Raw genomic sequence first — 25745 nt, forward strand, 5'->3', positions numbered from 1 at the left:
TTAAAAATTTGACACTGACCATTTCATGACATTGTCAAATGCACCTTTCCTACATGATTTAAAAACAGTTTGTTCTTTCTTGGGTCTTACTTCCTAATGTGCAAAATGTATTCTGAATAATTTTGCAGTCATTAAACTACTCATGGAATTGCTTTGGGGAACCTCAAGCTTGGTATTGATAGGTGCAGCACATAGCCCAACTCTTGATTTGTTTAAAGATATGTTGCCCACAATAGTGACAGCTGATGCTTCTGAGAATGGGCTGGGGCTGTTCTAAGCCACATTCATAAAGATAATAAAAAATGACTGTTGCATTTGCTTCAAGAACACTCAATGAGGCTAAAAGTAAATATTTAATTGTGTCTGGAGTACTGAAAAGTGGAGAATAATCTATGGGGACATGCATTTAAACTGCATACTGATCATAGGCCCTTAACAACTTTAATAACTACAAAAGAACTGGGTTGAGTGACAAACCACATTGCTAAATGGACAGCTAAATTACTCTCTTTTACATATAAAATAGACTACAGACCAGGAGCAGAAAATGTAACTGCTAATTGTCTGTCTTGCATGCCTTTCCCATCACTAAATACTCAAGTAGGGGATGATGTAGAAGTTGTTGACCTTCATTAAGCACTCTCACTGCAGTAACACAGTATCTTTCACACTGTCTGTTTAGCATGCCTCATACAAAGGTGCATAACTTACTTCATTGGAATTTGAAAGTTTTCTTACATAAATTAGTACATAAAAGATACTCTGTGTATTACCCTCAAGCTAATGGGGACATTGGATGCTTTAACAGAAGCTTGAAAGAGCCCTTACAAACAGCTAAACTGGAATGAAAAGCATGGAAAACAGTCAATAATGATTTATTGCAAGCTTACAGGGCTACATGACATGACACAAAGATCACCTGCAGAACTGATGCATGGGAGAGAGATACATACTAAATTAAATGTTCATGGATTTCTAAAGCCAAGGTCTGATTTACCTTCAGAATGTGAAATGAGAAACAGATGAAGAAAAACAAAATAAATATAAGGCTTGTACTGACAAACATTGTGGTGCCAAGGAGCCAACATTTAAATACAAAAAACAGGAATTTTAAGAAAAGGAGAAATATATGCCACCTCTCAGAATGATTGAAGTAGAAGGACCTTATACATATAAACTTACTGATGGTCATGTATGTAATGCTACTCATCTTGCATCTGCCTGTCCTCCTCAAGATGAAATTGAGCAAGCCTTCAGTCTGTGTTAGGTAACTTTCCTTTGCCATTGGAACCTCAATATACATTATTACAGGCTGGGTCTGAAATACAAACTATTATAAGCAGACAACAACCTGCCTGGACTAGAGAATCTTATTTACATTTTGCAGTGGCATTATTATGTGTTATTATATTAGTGTCTTTTGTGAGCATAACTATTTAACTGAGGGGGAAATGTTATGTTTGGGTTTAACTGAAATTAAGAGCACTTGCTGGGAAAAATACTGTCTTGTAGCAGTTAGAGTTGGTCTTGTCTGTTTGTTAAGGCTGTGACACACTGCAAGCGATGTGGCACGAGGCGAAGCAGCTGCTTTGCAATGTGTCGCTTCTAAAGTTCAAATATTTCAACTCTGAGCGCACAGAGAAGCGAGGCGACTGAGTGCGCAGAGATGAAAAGGCAGGACACACTGAGCGCGCATAGCCACATCTTCACACTGCATGCCGCGCCGCTCTCAGTGTGTCACAGCCTTTAACCTGACAGTTGTACTGAATTTGTACTAGTTTTATACCAGTTTTATACATTAGCTATAAATGTCTGTCGGACCTGATCCGACAGTGCGGATCAGGTCCGACAGATATCGCTGAATGCAGAGAGCAATACACTCTCCGTATTCAGCATTGCACCAGAGCTGCTGGTGCAATGCCGCCCCCTGCAGACTCACGGCCAATCGGCCGCCAGCAGGGGGGGTGTCAATCAACCCGATCGTACTCGATCGGGTTGAATTGCGCCGATTCCTGTCCGCCTCCTCAGAGCAGGCAGACAGGGTTATGGAGCAGCGGTCTTTAGAAACACGGGCCCTCAAGCTCCATATGGAGCTTGATAGATAGACCCCTTAGACTGAGTTATTGGCACAACATTGTTTTGCCCATTTGTTTGCTAAGTGTTGTGGTTGAAATTATTGCTTTATCGCTTTGATAGTGGTTCTCATTTGAAGTACAAGATGTAATGTTTAGGGACACTTAGGTCAGATTATAATTGGCGCTCAAATGTGCAATCAGTTACGCATGAGCGATATCGGGTTTATTGTGGCTGTTTGTATGAGTGCAATTGAATTTAACGCTTGTCAGGATAGCGCAACCTCAGAGCTCTGGTTAACTGTTTTGCGAAACAAAAAAGTGTCACAAAAACCATCAAAAATACATTTAAAAGTACAGTTACACTCATAATAACACTATCTAATAAAAAAATATTAAAAAAATATTGCACAAGAGTGGGCGGAGCTTGGCTGCGCAGCGTGATGGCCGACGATTGAGATAGCTCCTAGGCCCTGATCTCCCATCCCGATGATAACACAGCAGGTAGCAGGGGTAAAAGTTTAACAAAGGCACTAAGAGACACCGCAAGCAAGAGGAGCAGCTTAAACTTTGGCTCCGGAGACTGCATCGCGCCGACAAGAGACCTGTGAGACCAGGTGACTGGGCCTAAGCAACCATCTATGGAGTAGTGGCAGCGCTCCCTAATAGAAAGCACAGAGGTGAGACTGGGTAACAACTCCAGCACTGGAGTAATAAATCAAAACACGCAACCGGGTAGGGATGTCAAGCAATGCAAAATAGAAAATAGTTGTGACTACAAACAGAGGCCTCCTCCGGGTTGCGTAGTGAGTGCATGGGGTAGCTCCTTGCAGAAAGCTCAAGACATAAAAGCAGGGAGGCAATAACACTCATCCAAGGATAGGAAAGGAGGATAGGGATGTAACCACAGGCACCAATATTAAAAAAGAAAAGCAAAACATCAATAAATAATAAGTGTGTCGCAGGCAGTAAAACTGACATTATAAGGGTACTGCATAAGCTCTAACAGGAATAATAAGAGAAGAAAATACATAACACGCAGCAAAAGAGAGCATTAACAGGAAGAAGACTGAAAAGCACCCATAACCTTTAATCTCTCACTGCCTGGAACAACATACAAAGCCTTTACATGCAGTGATGTCTAAGTGGCAGCTTGCATGAGGAGCTGAGAGACATTACAGAGCACAAATAAAGCCAGGGGTAGAGTGTACATGCCCCAAACAAAGTAACTGGCCTGGTTGAGAAGGTTTTATAGGACCCACATTGCAGATAACTATAAAGCAGGCACATCTGATTAACAGCTTTAGGGACGGGGCAACAGAAGGGAAGCATATCCCCCGTGAGAGATATGCCCGCAAAAAAATCCCAAAAACTGGAAACACAGCCTAAATCAATGATGCTCAGCCAGTACCTGAAACCAGCAGAGGGGTCACTGCAAGCTAAAGGAGATAGCACCAGAGACACAGCAGCTACAACTGAGATGGATACCACTCTAACCGCTGCCCCTACATTAAATACACCCTCCACAAGCATAACAAGAGAAGATCTAAAGCTGTTGGCTTCAAAAGAGGACATTAACACGGCTATGGCTGACATGAAAAACATGTTCCAGGAAATGATAAAAGATATCAGGCGTATAGACCAGAAAGTAAATACGCTAGAAGAAAGCCACAACACAACTACTCAAGATATAAACCATCTGTCACAGCTTATGTACAACCAAGAGGAAACTATTCAGAGGATGCTAGAGAAAATAGAAGACCTCGACAATAGAGGCCGCAGGAATAATCTCCGCATCAGAGGAATTCATGAGAGCATACTACCAAAGGCCTTACCAGGATATCTACAAGATTTATATAGAACTACCAAAGGGAATAACACCTCCCCAAATATAGTCATGGAAAGAGCACACAGAGCCTTGAGAGCTAAACCCTCCGGCAAGGCCCCCCTAAGGGATGTTATAGTAAAGTTCTTGAATCACCAAGATAAGGAGGAGATACAACGGCAATCACGTGAAAAGGCCCAATTTACTCATGCAGGGATTCTAATACAAATATTTGCAGATATCAGCCCCACAACCCTCCAAAAAAGAAGAGAATTGCAATTCCTCACTCAAGTGTTGAGAAAGGAAAACATACCATACAGATGGGGATTCCCGGTATGCATCACAGCCATGAGAGGTGACAAAACATCAACCTACAGGACCTTGGATGACTGAAAGACTTTTTGCGAGGATTTACAAATAAAAGTCACACCACCAAGGATCATGCAAATTGTAATAACATCACCAACAGAGACGAAGAGCAGCAGGAGAGACATTAAGCAACAATTTAATTCTTAGATGGACATTTACTACTTTGCCTGACACTGGATGGCTTGCAAGACATACTTCCCCACAAGCTTCAGAATATGGACATGGTAAAAGAACTGTCTACAAATAGATGGGTAACGTTGACATATAGTTCCCGATATGAATCGGTATAGTTGTTTACTATAGTTATTAAGGATATGTAAAATGCTGATTGTTTAAATGTTTTCATGCTAATTATATAACATTGTGATATGAATCGCTTGAAATAGCATGCAATTATAGTTGATAAATGTCTTATAGTTAAGTTTATTTAGAAGAGTATATTGGCCCCTGTCTGGTAGTACCCCACTAAGTCAGGACATGGACATGATAAAAGTACTGCCTGATAATTGATAGGTAAAGTTGACATATAGCTCCAGTTTTAAATCAGTTTAGTTGTTTATCGTTGACAGTAAGGATATGTAAAACGTTGATTGTTGAAATGTTCTCATGCCTATTTTATAACATTGTGATGTGAATCAATTGATATGCCATGCATTTGTAGTTGATAAATGCCTTATAGTTAAGTTTATTTAGAAGATTGTGGTGGCCCCTGATTGGTTATATCCCATTAACTGAATAACCACCATACTGGGAATTCTAAGTGAGACACAAAAATACACGAGGCTGACATGCACGCTATCCATACTACAAGATTAACACATTATTAATCCAAACAAGATGGAAATGAAAACAGGGCACATCTTGATATGCTGATTTTCATTACAGGCTACAAATCCCCAAAACATCAAAACCCTGCAAATATATAGGGGAGTAGAGTTATTTGTCACTAACAGGTGAGGCAAGAGAACATAATTATTAGGGAAAGCTGCACGCGACGCTGCTTACAGGCACACAATAGTATAAGCTCCACATCATTGACGGACCTGCACTATTTCTATAATATAAACCTACTCACACCAAAAAAGGGAACATGCAGTAGAAACCAGGGTCGGGGAACTGGACTGCAGGATCATTTGCAGCTGGCTTCCCTAATTCTGACATGCAGTCAAGCTAGATAAGCCACACAACAGGAAAATAATAATGAAACCCTTTCTGCACCCAATACCTAATGAATAATTAATATTAAAAAAAAAAAAAGAAAATCGGGCTGGGGGTAAGGGATATTGCCCCTAATTACTGTTCACGACCTTTACTCACTTTCTCAGTGAGTTGTAATTATTAGATTAATAGATAAGTAGATATCTCCATAGAAGCATAAGGAATTGGACCGCCGCCGTACCAAATTTAACCACGTTTTTTTTTTTTTTTTTTAATAACCAAAGAAAACTCATACCGCTATATCCTTGACCCTTTTCCCTTTCACCCTCCCCCTCTCCACCCCCTTACCCCTCATAGACCTAACTACTTGGGCAAACAGGTATTCATGAAAACTTTAAAATACAGACTACTAAAATGTCCAAACAGAGATCTGCATCACACTTGCATAAGATACGCCTCAAAACTATAAATACTAAAGGCCTCAATAGTCTGGGAAAACGCTCAGTGGCGTTTGGGGATTTGAACAGGCAGGAGGGAGACATAATATTTGTTCAAGAAACTCATTTCAAGAGAGGAAAAGAACCCAAAACATTACATGCCAGATACCAGAGGGCATACCTGTCCTCGGGGCCAACTAAGACAGGGGGAGTAGGTATCCTGATTAAACATTCTTTACAATTCCACCCAACTCACATGGAAAAAGATAAGGATGGCAGATATATATTAGTGATAGGCCTACTATACAACAGACTCATAACGCTAGTAAATGTCTACATGCCTAATCAGCAGCAACACAAAGCATTGAGGACCGTCATACATAAGGTATTAGAACTTAGTAAAGGTACAATAATCCTAGGTGGGGACTGTAACACACCTTTAGACCCGGCTATGGATACAACCAGCGGCTCCTCCAGCATGTCTGGGAGAGTACTTAAAACTATCAATCACTAACTGCAATCACTCATGATACACGACACATGGAGAACACTGCATCCTAAAGATAAAGATTTTACATTTTACTCACATCCAAACCGGTCGTACTCTAGAATAGATTACATTATGACAGACTCCGCTACACTAACTCAAGTATACAATACAGAAATTTTGCCAAGAACATGGTCTGACCACTCGCCGGTTTTGTGCGACTTTACATGGCCTGAGAGACAGATTCTTCCTTACATTTGCAGAATGGATGATTATATACTACAAAACACCTTACACAAAATAGAGATAGACAAAGAGCTGCAAGAATACTTTAGGCTCAACCACACAGGGCAGACCAAAATGTCAACGGTTTGGGAAGCACACAAAGCAGTCATCAGAGGGGTCATGATAAAACTTAAGGGGCAGCAGCGTAAGCAGAGCAGACAATATAGCAACTCGTTAAAGGCACAAATAGCATACTGGGAATCTGAATATAAAAAAACACGTTGTCGGCCAATATTCTAGATGCACTAACAAAAGCCAGAGTAGAACTCCACAATCTTCAGTTAAAGGAGGCGCAGTTAAGAGCATTACACTTACAGCAGCAATATTTTGAATTTGGGAATAAACCTGGCGCGATGCTAGCAAGGGCCCTTAAAAGAAAACAATTCCAATCTCATATTGCGCATATATACGATAAACAGGGGAACCAACATAAAGATAGCCAGGGCATAGCTGAGACATTGAGATTATACTACTCCTCATTATACAATTTAAGAGCAGCTAACACAGAAACAAACACTAATACAAATGACGAAATCAATCAGGTTAAGATTGAAGAATACCTGAGAGATATCAAAGTTTCAGCTATAGACCAAGAGGAGGCGGAACAATTAGAATCATCTATAACACACGCAGAAATTAAAAAAGCAATCAAAGACATGGCGGCGGGTAAGAGCCCTGGGCCAGACGGGTTCGGTATGTCCTACTATAAGTAATTTGTGACCCTATTAACCCCTTGTTTATCTGACATGTACAACTCCTTATCAAAGGAATGCGGCTTCGCTAAGAGCCTACTCGAAGCGCACATAACGGTGTTACCGAAACCCGGAAAACTACCTAATAGACCAGAAAATCTCCGCCCAATTTCATTACTCAACTCAGATATAAAGATATACGCAAAAATCCTGGCCACACGCATAAACAAAGTTCTCCCCAAACTGATAAGTCCAGAACAAGTTGGCTTTGTCCCGGGCCGAGAGGCAAGGGATAACACAATCAGAGTGTTACAACTGGTCTCTCACGCAAAAAAGCACGGGATACACTTAACACTCACCTCAACAGATGCCGAGAAAGCTTTCGACAGGTTGAGTTGGTCCTTTTTAAGAGCCACCCTGTCGAAAATGGGCTTTAGCCAAAACTTTATAGAGATGATCCTTGCTCTATACACCACACCGACTGCGAAAGTTAAAGTAAATGGTTTGTTGTCGGAAAGCTTTTTAATTACAAATGGAACGAGACAGGGCTGTCCACTATCCCCAATCCTATTTGCGATTTCCATTGAGATCCTGGCTCTCAAAGTCCGTGAATGTAAACAGATTACGGGCGTTACACTAGACCATGTGGAGCATAAACTGGCAATGTATGCGGACAATGTCCTGCTCACTCTTACGAACACAGAGGTGTCCCTCCCATGAGCCTTGCAGGTATTTAGAGAATATGGTATACACTCCAATTTTCAGCTGAACGTTAGCAAATCTGAGTTTTTGAATAGCACTGTGCCAGAAGATAAGATTCAGCAGATTTTACTAAAATGCCCATTGAAACAACAAAAAGAAAAAATGAAATATCTTGTCATCTACCTCTCAGCACACACAGAGACACTATTTAAAGATAACTATAAGCATTTAGAGGAAGCAATAGTTGGGGATCTCTCATGTTGGAAAAGTAAAACTTTATCATGGCTGGGGAGGGTTGTGGTGGTAAAGATGAATATTTTACCAAGACTTCTTTACGTGTTGCAGACAGTGCCCCTTCCGCTCCCCACGAATCATCTAACAAAACTACAGAACGTGATAGAGACATATATTTGGAACCTAGGATAGCTATTCCTGATAATTAGAATAAATCTACATATTGTATCAGTATATCATATGTATACACATTAGACAGCAACTTCTATATAAATTTTGAGGGTTGAAAAAAGACAAATAATATGTGAGAAATCAAAGTTCATAAGAAATGTGCGGGTAAAGCCGTGCAATCCCAGTGTTAAACTTCTGAAATGAATACTTACAGGATTTTACCCCAATTGTATGAGGTAGGTTTAAGACACCGCAGGGGGGCGCTACTTTCCGGCGCTTATGGAAATGGATATGTCTGTAGTCCGTTGATCCGTTAGCTCCAGACTCCGCTATTCCCCTTAGTATGGTGTCTTTGGCAAACTTCTAATTTAGTCCTATTATCAATTTTTCTTCATTCTCTTGCTATCTTTATTTAAAAAGTAGGAATGTGGGGGGCGGAGCTAGCCAGCAGCAGGAACGGACGTGCAGATCTGCAGCTCTCTGTATAGAATTACTAAAAGTTAATATTAAGACCCAGATAGTACCTGAAACTTTATGAAAAAACAAAGGAGAAAGAAGTCCTAAGTTGAGAACATATCCCTGACCATTATAAGAAAGGCTTTGGGAAATTACATCTGACAGAGCGATCCAACTAACCCACGAAACTTATACCCGGATCTCCTGCTTAATCACTCCCTCTACTTTCACCTAACACCCAGGCACCTAATCAGCCCATATGAAGATGGATGATGAGCTATGGGGAAAATTGATCCCTATTGCAGTGATTACGCAACTGATTACATGGATGCCTGGGGTACTCCCCAACACACAGTCCTCGCTCGTGGCGCAGTACCTAATCTCTAGTGGGTATACAATCCGGCCCTTGCTGCATATTGTCCACTCCTCATAGGGGCTATAGCACAACAGCAATAACATCGGGCTCTGTGTCACTTACTAACGGCCTCTGTTAAGGTGGACGATTTTTCCACCCTAATGTATGCTCTCCTAGCTGGCCTAGAGAGAAAAATGGATTGTAACTTTGACAAACTCACTTTATTAATAAAAAGAGGATACACGGAGGACTCCACTATAACAGATGAGTCAACAGATATCTACAGCAAAGATGGCGAAGACGTTACTGCGCAGCAGGAAAATCCTCCCACTGATTTCCTCCCAGCAACACCCCAGGTTGTTATACTCGACAGCCTGATAAACGGCAATGCTTACACAAAAGCAAGGAGCTTAGAAAAACAGTACTTGATTGAGCAGGGTGAAGGTGGAGGCTCCAGACGCGGTGGTACAAGCTATGTGTCTAAATACAGTCATGAAACATCTATTTTCACAGGCTTGCTCACTGTCCCTGTCATTAGCCGGTTCAGCTTATCTGCACAGTGGCTATCCTCTCTATGTTACACCTCCGGACTACTTCAGATACACAGAAGTGGAATTGGCTAAATAAAACACTATGGTTAACTTCTATCTGGATTGGGTAGGTCTTTACCTTTTGGGTAGTGATTATAACATAGAAGTTGGAGACATTAGTCCGATCCCTTGAAGATATTAAGGACTAGCAATTTACTATGTTCATTTCAGAGACTACCTTTGTTTGGACTTACTACTACCCGTCCTACTTATCTGTACTAAGTTTCATTTGGTTGCATAGACTTCTCTTTGTATTATTCGTTATAAGTTCATTGATTTCAAGACCCTCTCCCATCCTTATATATATATATCCTTAAATTTAGATTGGGGTCTTACTTATACACTAGATGAAAAGGGTTGACTGGTTCAGTAATGTTAACAATTCCCAATGTCTAGATCTCTAGCAGTATAAATGGGTTGCTTCAGTACAGTATCTAATTCTCAATACTATATTATTATAGCCTATTTTAGATTAAAGTTAGGGTCACTTTGGATCTATACTATTATTGCAATAGGTTATGATGCCCTTCCCTAAAAAGGGAAATGAAACCATAGCTCTATTAGAGATGCCGAAGATTAACATCTTACTCTCATAACTATGTATTTATGCTGCAAGTATTGAGATGAAAGCTATATGACATTTTACATATCCCTGAATATATCACCTGGCGATAGTATGGTTCACCCTTCACTTATATACAGCTGTAGGGTTTGCAGGTCTTCTATCTCTTATCTAATTATGTGATTCCATCTATATTCTGTATCATAGTGTTTCTTAATTGCACAAATATATTAAGTCTCTTTATTCTCTAGGTAGCTCTTCACACATACAGATATATAATCTCAACTGTCCTTGTGCACACTAGAAAACCACGCAGAAATTTGAGTAATATTTCTAAATATTGCATATCGAGTCTCATGATAGATGGCTATATACATTCTTAGTAACCCTACATTTTAAGAGGGGAAATTTGCTAGATACCTGTTTTACCTGCTAGCTTACCCTTCTTATGTCTAATGAAGAACCCAGGAGAATACTTTACTTTGACAGGGCTAATTTATGCCATGTCAACTTTAGCAGGTTAGATTAGTTTACCCTCTGTGTAACATAATCGAGAGGACATTGATATATTATATGGTGTCTCTGGACATTTATTGCTATACTATTTCAAAGATTAGGCTTAGTAACACTCATAAGGCCTATACCCTATATTTGTTTTCTAGCCTAACATCCTACCCAATGTTATTTGGTACTGGATGGAGCTGATAGTGAAATATCTTAGCCACTATATATCATCTGGAGTAGCACATGTAGTATTCAAAGGTGGTTAGCCTGCCATCATATTTAGAGCTCTTTAAGTACATCAGATAAAATTGATACACCTTATTTTGTTAACCACTATTCCTTGAATTAACTATGTCCCTCCCCACCAGTCTTAGAAACAGCAGAGCACCTCATTGAAGTTTATCTACGCAACAACCATATAACATGCCCTTACTCATTTTCTTGATCCCATCATTTGAGTGCCCTATAAAGCTCCGCCCCCCCACTTCCTTCCCCACTTCAACTAGAGCGGCTCTTGCCCGCTGAATTCCCTTTGCCCCCTCTCTCGCTAATTCGGTCCAAAAGCGACCAATCAAATCTAATCCACACTTGCCCCAACATTACTAGATTACATAATTCTATGATTGTTCTTCTTTACAAGGTGGAGGTCACACTCTCTAATTAAACAACATAAAAATGAGGTTTCATCATCCATCCATGACATCCTTGTTGGGCTTATTATACAATATCACATTTACTTACTAAATGCTTAGTGTAATTTTCTTATACAACTACATTAGTAAGGTGAACGCTAGATATAATGGCGTATTTCATAGTTATTGTACTCACCTGCTTTGTGTCATGCTCAGAATCCATGCCCAGAGTTATTATTTTTCTATATCTTCTCCATATTTGTGGGTATATAGTGTTTATCTGATAGTATTGTTTTTACTGTCATTGGGTGACTACTGTCTGTAACATTTCTTATTACCTCAATAAAAATTTATTAAAAAAAAAAGTAGGAATGTGATGCATAGGAGCCAGCCCATTTTTGGTTGAGAACCTGGGTTATGCTTGCCTATTGGTGGCTAAATGTCATTCACCAATAGGCAAGCGCTATCAATGGTGCTGAACCTAAAATAGTCTGGCTGCTAAGATTTACTTCCTGCTTTTTAAATAAAGATAGCAAGAGATCAAAGAAAATTGATAATAGGAGTAAATTAGAAAGTTGCTTAAAATTCTAAATCTAAATCATGAAAGAAAAAATGTGGGCTTATTGTCCCTTTAATACCTTTTATGTTTTTTAAACTTCATTTGTGCAGGGTCCATTACCAAAACCTATATCATGAATACACATAAATATATATATATATATATATATATATATATATATATATATATATATATATACATACACACACATATATATATATATATATATATATATATATATATATATATATATACTATATATATACAGTATATATATATATATATATATATATATATATATATATATATATATATATATATATATATATATACACACACAATATATAAACATACATACACACATACACATAATTTTCTTGGGATGGACTATTACTATAATATAATGTAAATAAATGTAAACTTATCTTCACCATTATTTGGAGAGGTGATTTATTATAATTTTCTACAAGTAAATGGACATTTGTTTCTAACGGCCTCCAAATCCCTTAACAGAATAATATTTTTTATTAAGGATATATAAAATATATACAAACTACTGATATTTTGTGTTGCAACTTATGCTACTTTTTATCCTTTTTTTTCCCTATACCATTTCTAACTCACACATAGGTCCCTATTTAACATGTGGGTGAACAAGTTTTCTAGGCAGGGAACCAGTCTACCTCTGCTTGTCCTAACAATTTAAGCCCCTGCTCTGAAGAACCAATCATGCAAGACAAGTAACTGTCAATCACCCTGGTTTGATCTGTTACTTAACTTGCAGTTGTCATCTCACATGAGTAAGCCTGAGAGGCCCATTTATCAAGCTCTGAATGGAGCTTGAGGGCCCGTGTTTCTGGCGAGTCTGAAGACTCGCCAGAAACGCAAGTTATGGAGCAGCGGTCTAAAGACCGCTGCTCCATAACCTGTCCACCTGCTCTGATGAGGCGGACAGAGATCGACACAATTCAACCTCATCGAGTATGATCGGGTTGATTGACAACCCCCTGCTGGCGGCCTGCAGGGGGTTTCGTTGCACCAGCAGCTTATAAGAGCTGCTGGTGCAATGCTGAATACAGAGAGTGTATTGCTCTCCGCATTCAGCGATGTCTGTCGGACCTGATCCGCACTGTCGGATCAGGTCCGACAGACCTTTGTTAAATAGGCCTCTGAATCACAAGGGCTCTGAAGTTTCATCCACAGCTTCATAAATAGAGCACACAGTGTAAAAGAATTATACTAAACCAACATTCCAATTCTATTTACTCTTTATTTCCAAGCTATTTCGCAAAGACACTTGCACATTAACTTTGTAATGTTGTTTTAATAGTTTTCTATGTATTTTGCTTTGCTTTTCATAGTGCAAGTGTCTAACATTTATCTTTGTATTGGTTTTTATCAGGCAATTATTTTGCTAATATCTAAAGTATAAATTGTGAAATCATATTTATTACATTATTCTGATTTAGCATAAGTTCTCCAGCTATTGACATATCACCATAATAGTTTTTGTTATTTTTAGTTATCCAGATTATACATAGGTATATATAATAACCAGTTTGGGAATATTTTATTCAGAGTGCTGTTATCCTGAGTACTAAGATATACAGTATATACCCTTTAAAATTAAATGAATGCACATCACCATTAGTCTAAATTATTTGGGTGCTATTATAATTACACACTATTCCTGTTTTGTAGGGATAAACATTCTGGTAATATGAAAGAAAATAAGTGCTTTGCTTAACAATGTTTAGACTTTCTCTCAGGGATCCTTTAGACATTGTAATATGTGGGTGTTAAACCAAGTGAAGGATTTAATTAACAAACAACTACAGTGGGAATAAACAATTTTAAACAAGCAACAAGGGCTCTGTACTATATTCACCTTCAAACAGAAGACATACTTAGGCCTAAATCCCATGCTCATCACTTCCTGCGCAGCACCAGTTGTATGCCAGTAGGTACTACAAATAGTGCATTAGTAGGGATCACACCTGAAGCGTTCCTTATGATAGCGTAAGCCACGCAGTGCTAGGTAGCGACCCGTAGTATCAGGTACATAGGTGCACCTTAGTGTTTTTCCATATTTGTGTCTGTAGGACTCATACAATCTTTTTAAAAAAAATGTTTTAAAGTCTTAAAGCCAAAAACACTACTAGACAAAAACTGTTAACAAAGGACAAACATTTATTTGCTGTTTTTATGGTAATATAAAATAAAACAAGTTTGGTGCCCCAGGTTGATTTAAAATATGAATGTATTATTCATTTTCTTGGTATCCTTTGTTGAAGGGGCAGTAATGTGCTACTGGGAGCTAGCTGAACACATTGGGCCAATAACACGAGCCATATATGTCCAGCCACCAATCAACAGTTTCTGAACCTACCTAGCTATCCTTTTCAACAAAGGATACCAAAATAACAATACAGATTAGATAATAGAAGCTTTTTGGAAAGTTGTTTAAAATGGCATGTCCTATCATGAAAGAAACAATTTGGGTTTTATGTCCCTTTAAGTGTTGTGCTTGTGCTCTCTCCAAAATTTTAAATGTAGAGCTTTCTGAGACAGCAGCTCCTTCCTGCATGCTCTCCTCCTGCTTGTCTCTCCCATGCCACAGCCATTGTCCTGCCCCCGCCTCCCAGCCTCACAGCACTCCCACCTCTCTGCACCTATTTAATGGAGGTCGCTGCTGCCTTTGTTTGAGACAGCAGCTCCTTCCTACCTGCTCTCCTCCTGCTTGTCTCTCCCATGCCACAACCACTGCCCTGCCCTCCCACCTCCCAGCACAGCACAGGTAACTCTTATTCTTAACTTTCTTTCTACAGCCACTGCCCTGCCCCCACCTCCCAGCCTCACAGCCCTCCCACCTCTCTGCACCTATTTAATGGAGGTTGCTGCTGCCTTAGTTGAGACAGAAGCTCCTTCCTGCCTGCTCTCCTCCTGCTTGTCTCTCCCATGCCAAAGACACTGCCCCCCGCCTTCCAGCACAGCACAGGTAACTCTCTTTTTTAACTTTCATTCTACAGCCATTGCCCTGCCCTGCCCTGCCCCCGCCTCCCAGCCTCACAGCCCTCCCACATTGCCCTGCCCTGCCCCCGCCTCCCAGCCTCACAGCCCTCCCACCTCTCTGCACCTATTTAATGGAGGTCGCTGCTGCCTTAGTTTGAGGCAGCAGCTACTTCATGCATGCTCTCCTCCTGCTTGTCTCTCCCATGCTACAGCCACTGCCCTGCCCCCCGCCTCCCAGCACAGTACAGGTAACTCTCTTTCTTAACTTTCTTTCTACAGCCACTGCCCTGCCCCCCTGCCCCCGCCTCCCAGTCCTCCCACCTTTCTGCACCTATTTAATGGAGGTCGCTGCATGCCAAAGGCAAGCCCATCAGCTCCAGTGCGCGCCTGGACCGCACCCAGAGACATGAACCCTGTCTCCTATAACCACCACCACTACGAAGCCAGCACCCTCCTCCATCTCAACACTGGTAGATCATCCGTCTGCCACCACGCATCCCAGACGAACACCATAGGACCCTTCACCTGCCGCAACTGCTCCTTCTCCTCCCTCTGGACCACTTACCCACCAGTCACCTCAAGCAAAAACAACCGCAACCACCTCAACTGCATCCTCCTCAACACCCGCTTTGTCCACAAGCATGCCATCAAAATCTGGAACCTGCTCAACTCCACCTCCTCAGACATCGCCTTCCTCACCAAAACTTGACTGAACCCCACTTTAACGCCTGACATCGCCATCCCTGACGGACACAGGATCTCCCACAAGGACCGCAGCAACCAATTGGGAGAAGGCATCGACATCATCCACAAATACTCCTCCACATCACAACCAGCTCTGACTACCACTCACCAGACTTGGAACACCTACACTTCAAGATCCAGGTAATTTACAACACCACCCTGCATGGCACCCTCATCTACAGACCTCCCGGACCTCATCCTGCCTTCTGCGACTCCATCACCGACCTCATCGCACCCCACACCCTCACCTCAACAGACTACATCCTCCTAGGTGACCTCAACTTCCACCTAGACAACTCCAATGACCACAAAACCACCAACCTCTTGGAAAACCTTGGAACCATCGGACTGAAGCAACTCGTCAACTCCCCAACCCACTTAGCCGGACACACCTTCGACCCTATCTTCTCTGCAGGCAACCACATCTCAGTCAAACATATCACCGAACTCCATTGGACCGACCACCATTGCATACACTTTTCCTTCAACAAATGTACCACACACCTCCGGCAGAAACACCTGACCCACAAAAACTGTTACAACATCACCGAAGACCAGCCACCCCCAGCTACCTCCACAGATGCCAACTCCTCCGCCCGCAACCTCCACCACTGGCTCACAGACTGCGCCAACATCCTCACCCCCCTCAAGAAACCGCCCAACTGCCAACCCATTAACAAGGCCAGTTGGTTCACTCTGGCCCTCCAGGACTCCAAATGCCACTGCAGGTGATTGGAAAGGACCTGGAGATCCAGCAAGACCCCTGAAAATAAAATGGCCTACAAAGAAGCCATCACTACCCACCACCACCTCATCAAAACCACCAAGAAGACAGCCATCCAAGACAGAATCAACGCCAATGTCCACAACAGCAAGAAGCTATTCACAGTCATTAAGGAATTCTACAATACCAACAGCGACAAAAAACGACATCCCAACCTACCAGGACCTCTGCAATAACTTTGCAACTTACTTCCACGATCGTTGACATCTATGACAGCTTTGCACCCCAGAACAGCCGACCCACCAACTCCGACCGATACCTCATCCAAATACACCACCTCCTACCCCCCCATGGACCATCTGAAGCCCCCTCACCACAGAGGACACCATCAGAATCATGAGATCGATCTACTCCGAAGCACCCTCGGACCCATGACCGCATCACATATTCAACAAAGTGGGTTACACCATCACCCCCTAGCTCTGCAGCACTATCAACTGCTCCATCGAAACCAGCACCTTCCCGGATGATTTGAAGCATGCATAATTAAAACCCCTACTGTAAAAACCCACGTCTGACCCCAATAATCTGAAGAACTACCGGTCCATCTCCCTGCTCCCCTTTGCGGCCAAAGCCATCAAGAAGTCCATCAACATGCAACTCGTTGACCACATCGAGGCCAACCACACCCTGGACCCCTCCCAATCCGGTTTCAGGAGCAACCACAGCACCGAGACCACCCTCTTCACCACCACAAATGACATCTTCGCCCCAATTCTCGACCGAGGAGAGACCGCCACCCTCATCCTCCTCAGCAGCATTCAACACTGTCTCCCACCTCACCCTCCGCACCCACCTACACGATGCTGGCATATGCGACAAAGCCCTGGAATGGAACACCTCATTCCTCACCAGCAGAACCCAGAATGCTAGACTCCCATCCTTCACCTCCAAGCCCACAGAGATCAGCTGCAGTGTACCCCAAGGCTCTTTGCTAAGCCCCACCCTATTCAATGTCTACATGGCCCCTCTCGGTGCCATCCCCCGATGACACAACCTCAACATCGTCTCCTACGCCGACGACACCCAGCTAATCATCTCACTCACCAGTGACCCCACCACTGCCAAGAGAAACGTCCACGAAGGGCTGACAGCAGTCGCCACGTGAATGAGCTAACAACTGCTAAAAAGCTGAATGCAGACAAAGACCGAAGTCCTCCTCCTCGGTCCCACCACATCCATCTGGAATAACTCCTGGTGGCCCACAGCCCTGAGACATCCTCCAACCCCCACCGACCATGCACAAAATCTAGGCATTATCCTGGACTCATCACTCACCATGGACCGACAAATCAACGCCGTCTCCTCTGCATGCTTCCACACACTCCACCTGCTGTGAAAGATCTTCAAATGGATCACAACCGAGACCAGGAAGACTGTCACCCATGCCCTCGTCAGCAGCCGACTGTACTACAGCAATGCCCTCTACGCCGGCTACACCATCAAGATCCAAAAGAGACTCATCCAAAACACCTTGGCCAGACTCATCCTCGACATCCCTCGCCAAAGCCATATCACCAAACACCTGCGGGACCTGCACTGGCTCCCCATCAACAAAAGAATAACCTTCAAGCTTCTCACCCATGCATTCAAGGCCCTCCACAACATCGGTCCCGAATATATGAACCACCACGTTACCTTCTACACCCCCACCAGACAACTTTGATTGGCCGACCAAGCCCTCACAGTCATCCCCCGCATCAGGAAAACCACAGCGGGAGGCAGATCCTTCTCTCACCTGAAAGGCAAGACTTGGGACACCCTTCCGCTGCACCTCAGACATGCTACCACCCTAACTAAGTTTAGAAAGGACCTCAAGACCTGGCTCTTCGACTGAACTGAAAACCTCAGCACCTTGAGACCCTTACGGTTGAATAGCCATGCTTTACAAGAACCCAATAGATAGATAGATAGATAGATAGATAGATAGATAGATAGATAGATAGATAGATAGATAGACAGATAGATAGATAGATCTGAGACCTAAAGAAAAAAATGATTGCTTGCTAGTTTTCATAACAAAACTCATGAAAATGCTATGGAAATAAAGAGTTGTTGTTATATTTAGACTTAAATGGACATGGAATCCAACATTTTATTTCATTATTCAGACAGAACATGTAGTTTTAAACAAACTGGAGTAAAAAATGAGAAGTTGACCAAGAAAGATGCATCTAAATAGCACTTCTCTCCCCTTATATGTCTTAGAACATCAGGTGTTTCAGGGGTAATGGTTCAGTAGTGTTTAAAATGTAACTTTTAATTGAAAATATTAATAACAAAATGTGTATTTAAAAAACACAATAGATTTCTGACATATCTGATAAATATGATTTAGGCACTAGAAAAATTGAGATCTTGATCACCACCGGATTATAACCTTTTAATGAATTAATTGTGTTGGCCTCACACTGTATATTAGCTGTATGTTTTCCAACTTAAAGGGACATGCCACCCACATTTTTTCTTTTATGATTTAGAAAGACAATGCAATTTTAAACATCTTTCTAATTTACTTATATTATCTTATTTGTTTTATTCTCTTGATATTCTTTGATGAAAAGCATATCTAGATATGCTCACTAGCTGCTGATTGGTTGCTGTACATAGAAGCCACGTGTGATTGGCTCACCATGTCATTGCTTTTTCTTCAACTAAGGATATCTAAAAAATGAAGCAAAATAAATAATAGAAGTAAATTGTAATGTTGTTTAAATTTCTATTCTCTATCTGAATCATGAAAGAAAGATTTTGGGTTTAGTGGCCCTTTAAATTAATGTAAGAGGTCAATGGGTAAGTATGATTCACTATGAAATAAACATTCATAAGGTTCAGTTTTGGTATTACTATATGTATGTATAGAAGCTCCTGAAAATTGACAGGTTAAGCTGAGTGATTAAGTGTGAAAGAAAATTAGCATCACCATTTGTTTTTTAAGTTTATTCTTAACATATTTTTCAACCTAAAACACATATATGGTTAGATTATTGTGCCTCTTTTTTGTTAGTAAGGATACTGATGGTTCTTAGAAAAATATACACTGTAACCTGGTGACAATGTAACACATGTATATTAATCCCTATCTTAAATATGAGTTTCTATTTTAACTATGAGTAAACTTTCTCATTACCTCTTGTCACCAATGTGCCTAATATATCACTGCAAGAGTTACTAGTTGTATTATATTAGCATATAAAGTCGGTGATATTTAATCAATATCAATATTCTTAGAGGTAATAGTACTTGCAGTCGCAATGGTTTAGAAATGCCTGGAAAGTCTCTTAATACTTACAGTATATCCACAGTAGTTTAATCTTGCTTGTGTTTATATCCTACTAAGTGGATGCATTAGAAATTCAGATTATTTAAACCACACAAAATACTGTTTACCAACCACTGAATTGTACCTATAATTTCTAGCTGTTTGTCGTTGACAATCAGCGTGACTATGATTATAGAGAGTTAACTCCATCTATTAGCATCGGTAAGCGTTATAGTTCTAATATTTTGATTTAAGCATCTTACAAGCCATCCTTCATTTTTAAATACTACCGACTTATAACGGTTGTTGGATTAACATGTACCCTCTATTAATTAGTTTAATTTGGTTTCTAAGTGATAGGGTTAACACTTTAGATAGTAACAATTAACTTGTTGCAATAATACACATCTTCTGGTAATTCTATTGTATTCCCATATAAAAACACATCACTGTGTACATATCAATAAATAATTACTGAATACAAAGAGTGTCTTTATTCATAGTTAAGAAATTTGCCAATCTCTTACACAAATTCAATCAAGAAGACACTGCAAATAATACCAAAACTGAACCTTATGAATGTTTATTTCCATAGTGAATAATTCTTACCCATAGACCTCTTACATTAATTTAAGTTGGAAAACATACAATTACAATTAATTAATTATAAGGTTATACTCAGGTGGCGATCTAGATCTCGATATTTCTAGTGCCTACATAATATTAATCAGATATGTCAGAAATATATTTGTGTTTTTAAATACACATTTTGTTTTTAATATTTTCAATTAAAAGTTACATTTTAAACACTACACAACCATTACCCCTGAAAAACTTGATGTTCTAAAACATACAAGGGGAGAGAGAAGTGCTATTTAGATGCATCTTTCTTGGTCAAATTTTCTTTTTTGACTTCAACTTTATAAAAGTTTATCTATGCATCAGCACTCTAGCCAAAAAGGTAGATCAATATTATAACCAGATAAGGCATCCCCCCAACCACTAGTGTAGTGCTGTTGCAACTTTGTCTTTTGTTAGCATTGAAAACTACTCCTATAATCTTTATAGGATTCTTGCAACAATTTAGCACACACTTTATTAGTACTTAGCTATGTCCGGCAAATTTGAGATGACTTAACAGACCAGGGAACAAATAAGATTAACAGACCTAAATGAAGTGTTCCAAAACCCTTCCATGGGGAATCAAGATATAAATTCTAATAATATGGACACACTATTGAGGGAATTACATAAAAACACTGTTCAAACAGGACAAATTATGGTTGGACCAACAGTTTTGCAAGCAATATATAGAGATAAATCTAATACCCAGGGCCTTAAGAATACAACTATTCCCTGCCTTTGAGTTTAAAGAAAAAAAACTTAAGTATTGAATGGGAGGAAGCCCTAAGTGAGTACTCCAAAAAAATTAATGTAGATCCTTATTAAACATGATTCATCTGAATATGAAAGACTTGAGGATCTCATTAAAACACAGACAGCCAGATTACGAGTTTTGAGCGCTATAGGGAAATTAACGACCACAACATTTTTGGCATTATTTCACCGCCCTATAGTGCTGCTATTACAGGTTTTAAAAAAGCAGGCTTGTGTGGGTGATATGGTGGCGTTGAGCTCCATAGCACACCGAAATCAAGCGATGCTTTGACGTGCTTGTGCATGATTTCCCCATAGACATCAATGGGGAGAGCCGGCAAAAAGAAGCCTAACACCTGCGATCACAGAAACAAAAGCTCTGTAACGCAGCCCCTTTGATGTCTATGGGGAAAGAAAAAGTTACATAACTACATAATGTTATTAACCCCTAATCTGCTGCCCCTAACATCTCCGCCACTTACATTACAGCTATTAACCCCTAATCTGCTACCCCTAACATCGCCGCCATTTACATTACAGTTATTAACCCCTAATCTGCTGCCCCTAACATCGCCGCAACTTACATTACAGTTATTAACCCCTAGTCTGCCGCCCCAATGTGGCCGCCACTATACTAAAGTTATTAACCCCTAAACCTAACCATAAATCTAACGTAATCTAACCCTAAGCATAACCCTAATGTAACCCTAACACCCCCTAACTTAAATATAATTAAAATAAATCTAAGTAAACCTTATTTTAAATTTAAAAATAATACATACTTACCTGTAAAAAAACAAACCCCCCACAGTAAAAACCCACCACCCACTCAACCAAACCCCCCAAATAAAAACCTATCTAAATAAACCTAAGCTAAACATTGCCCTGAAAAGGGCATTTGGATGGGCATTGCCCTTAAAAGGGCATTTAGCTCTTTTACGAATTGCCCAAAACCCTAACCTAAAAAAAAAAATACCCAAAAAACCCTTAAAAAAACCTAACACTAACCCCCAACGATCCACTTACAGTTATCGAAGTCCGGACATCCATCCTCCTCCAGCCGACGAAGCCCTCATCCAAGCGACAAGAAGTCTTCATCCAGGCAGCCTCTTTGATCTTCATCCAGCCGGCGAATTCCTCATCCAAACGAGAAGAAGTCTTCATCCAGATGGCATCTTCTATCTTTATCCATCCGGCGTGGAGGCGGTCCATCTTCAAGACATCTGGCGCGGAGCATCCTCTTCTTATGGTCATCAGTGTAAACTGAAGGTTCCCTTTAAGTGACGTCATCCAAGATGGCGTCCCTTACATTCCTATTGGCTGAAAAATTTCTATCAGCCAATAGGATTTAAAGGGGAAAAAATCCTATTGGCTGTTGCAATCAGCCAATAGGATTGAGCTTTCATCCTATTGGCTGATTCAAACAGCCAATAGGATTGAGCTCTCATTCTATTGGCTGTTCCAAATCAAAATCACTAAGAGAGGAAAACCGCACAGAGATATCCAGGACTTCAGTAAAAAAAAAATATATATATAAGGAAAAATAGAACCAATACACACAATTTTAGAACTCAGAGAAAAGTTAATATTGTAGAAACAGATGTCTCAGATACTAATAATGAAGAATCTGGAAGTGTTGAAAAACAAAATGGATCAGAACCCCCTATATCTAAAGCATCTACTGTTGTTAAAAATAGAAAAAGGATGTTTCTTTTATAAAAGAAGATATAAGTTAAGATTTAGAACCACCAGAAGAGGTGGGAGGAACAAACAAAAGACACACAAGGAACAAGAAAGACTCCAAAGACAAGCCTCAAACAATAAAGCCTTACAAAAGGAATCTAAGACCATTCTCTCAAATGAGAATGAAAAACTGAGAATTATCAATCTGTCAGACAGAATTTTATCTAAACATCACATAAGTGTATTGTCAAAAGGATTATCATTTTGTCCTAACTCATAGTTAGACAAATTTGAAACAATTAAAGACATACAACTATTCCTACGTAAGTTACTTTTAAAAAAGCATTTCTCCAATAAAGAGCTGAACGTTGCTCCAACAGATCTGTCAGAGGATTAACTTGAATCACTCCACAATTAGGAGGTCCTATTGACAGAACAAGATCCTATAGAAAGACCTGACTGGTGAAAACTAAATCCAAATTTGTTCCAGTTTGCAATACAAGTTCCAACATAGACGTATTTAATCAAATCGTATGTAATGCTATAAATGAACTAAGTACTTACCCAAAATTGAAAAATCTATCTACAAAAGAAAGAAAAGCACCCAAAGATATGGAATTCTTGGATTATGTTATTATCAGAAATGCGGACAAGGGAGGGAACATTGTAATATGGCCAGAGGAGATGTATCTGAAGGAAGCCATCTCGCAATTAAAAAAACAATCCTGTTACAAAGAACTATGGGGGAATCCAGCCATACAATTTCATCAATAATATACTAAACTAATTGAAGAGTCAAGGCAAAATGGCATTATTACTAACAAAGAGAAGACATCTCTGACCATATTACATCCTAAAACGGCAACCTTCTATTTAATCCCGAAAGTGTATAAGAACTATAAGCAACCTCCTGGTCGCCCAATCATCTCAGGTAATCAAAACTTAACGGAAAAAGCTAGCCAATTCATTAATTATAGACTAAGACAACTCCTAACTCAGCTTCCCTCTAATGTAAGAGATACAATGGAAGTTTTACAGATGAATGAGGATATTAACATCTCAAAAGACACTTGGCTAGTTACAGCTGAGGTGGAATCACTGTACACGAGTATCAATCATAAATTGGGATTAAATGCAGTGAAATATTTTCTTGACATGTCAACCAATGAGAGCCAAGAACATAATCAATTTGTGATAGATTTATTGAAATTTGTCCATACGAAAAACTTCTTCTTATTCAACAATAAATTTTACCTACAGACCCAAGGTACAGCCATGGGCACTGCTTGTGCACCCACCAACGCCAATCTATTTCTAGGATGGTGGGAGCATACAACAGTCTTCTTAGATACCAATGATCAATATACCCAGAATATGCCCTTGTGGATTAGGTATATTGATGATATCATGTTTCTATGGGAAGGAACTGAATATGAGCTGGATATGTTTTTAAAACAACTGAACAGCAATCACCTGAATATCAAACTTACTCACCAAAAAAATCTAACCAATATTCTTTTCTGGATTACAAATTCACAAAGAAGACAATGGGTCTCTAAGTACTGATTTATTTAAAAAAGAGACAGCAACAAACAATATACTCCATTCAATGAGTGTTCATGCACCAAATACAACTAAATAGCTACCCATTTGGGGAATTTCTAAGAATGAAACGTAATTACTCAGATGAAACAACTTTCAAAAAAGAGCATTGGAACTCGAAAGCAGGTTACTCTCAAGAGTGTACAGCAAAAGATCAATCTGCAAAGCAAAGAAACGAGCAACTGCAGCTCCAAGAGCAAACTTATTAAAAGTTTGAAAGAAAAATCCTGACAACAAAACACGCTTGGTACTAACATATAACGAACAATCTAAGCAGATCATTGAGATAATTCAACAGAATTGGCACATGACCCTTTATTAAAGGATATAATTGGATCAAGAGCATAAATCGGCTACAGGTAGTCAAGAAATTTAAAAGAGATCCTTAGCCCAGCCATTATGTTAAGAAAATCAAAAAACTAAAACCTGCAGAGCAGGGCTCTTTCCCCTATGGCAACTGCTCGACTTGTGCCAATATGATAAAAAAGAAAAAAATTATCACAGAAAGATTTGGAAAACAACACCAAATTAAAACATATATAAGCTGCAATACTGTTGGAGTCATCTATGCCCTCCAATGCAAATGTCCATGTACTATATAGGAATGACGAACAAGAAAACTTCACGTTAGAATTAATGGAACATCTTCGGAATATCCATAATGCTCCCCAAGAGCTGTCCAAAAACAAAAAATCACATCCGTAGCCTCACATTTTTATAGACATCATCAATCTAAAACTTCAGAATTGAAATGTTAAGGTGTACAAAAAATGTCATTAGGCCTAAGAGGAGGAAATCTGGAGAAAACTTTATTAAAAGCTGAAACCAGATGGATTAACTTAATGGATAGTGTATATCCCAAAGGCTTAAAGGAACAGAAAAATTACCCAATGTTCATTTAAAAAGCTCAAACAGTAGACATAAGATGACACTAAATGAATCACTAAAGAGATCAATGTCATGTTCATAATGTCTGATACACTATACAAAGAAAGATACAATTTTAATTTTGAAATATGTTTCCAAGTATAAAATATCCCAAAAATGCACATTCATACACAGGATACTGTAATTGTATTATAAGTACCATTATTATGTCCTTTAAATAGATCAGCAATATCAAAACAGGTATATATATGTTCTTATCACATTAAAGATTGACAAGAAAATTGGACAACACTTATAATCAGT

The sequence above is a fragment of the Bombina bombina genome, chromosome 5, assembly GCF_027579735.1.
Source record: "Bombina bombina isolate aBomBom1 chromosome 5, aBomBom1.pri, whole genome shotgun sequence".
Taxonomy (NCBI): Eukaryota; Metazoa; Chordata; class Amphibia; order Anura; family Bombinatoridae; genus Bombina; species Bombina bombina.